This window comes from Trichinella spiralis (genome assembly GCF_000181795.1).
Source record: "Trichinella spiralis strain ISS 195 chromosome Unknown Scfld8, whole genome shotgun sequence".
In the NCBI taxonomy this organism is placed as follows: Eukaryota; Metazoa; Nematoda; class Enoplea; order Trichinellida; family Trichinellidae; genus Trichinella; species Trichinella spiralis.
Genome location: NW_003526947.1, coordinates 335,662 through 336,398, shown reverse-complemented (window position 1 = coordinate 336,398; position 737 = coordinate 335,662).

The following is a 737-nucleotide window of genomic DNA, read 5'->3' as shown; positions in this document are numbered from 1 at the left end:
CTTGAATACAAGTCGTTGTTCAACTGAACTTCTGAATGGATATCTCCAAACATTCATAAAAACACTAGTCTCGGGAGGATTTCTTGGTATAAATTGTTTATACATTTATTTTTTTACAGCATTTGGAATTTATTTCCACCGCTAAATGCTGAATCTGTTGCTCCCTTTGAATGACAGAATACAGTCATTGCCCAAATAACGGAATTCAAATTGCCATGTGTTTGCTATGAGTGATAATGAAAATGAACATTTCTTTACAGGATATAATATTTTTTTTACATGAAACATGCAGTTTCGAACCATGCCGCGCTAAATCAAGTATTGACGCATAAGTTATAGCTGCATTGTTGGGAATTTGATTTTTTGAGATATTTGATAAAATTGCCGGTTTGAGCATTTGAAATTTATAGAATAAAAAGATTGCCATATTGGACGAAATAGGTTTCTAATGTGATAATTTTGGATAATTCTTATCTCTGAATTGTATTAAGTCAAAAAATTTCAGTAAACAAAGGTTTTTGTTTTTGAAGGTTACTGTTGCTTAAATGAAAATCAGGAGCAATTTTTATTAAAGTACATTCCTTTTTTCAGGTGACAACATGGATAGTTTTTTTGTAACAATTAATGACACTATTCCATATGCACATTTTTTAACTTTTATTTTTCATTCTTTTTTTATTTCGACTTTGTTAAAATCATATTTTAATTTTTTTTCGAAAATTTCAAAATTTCATGGG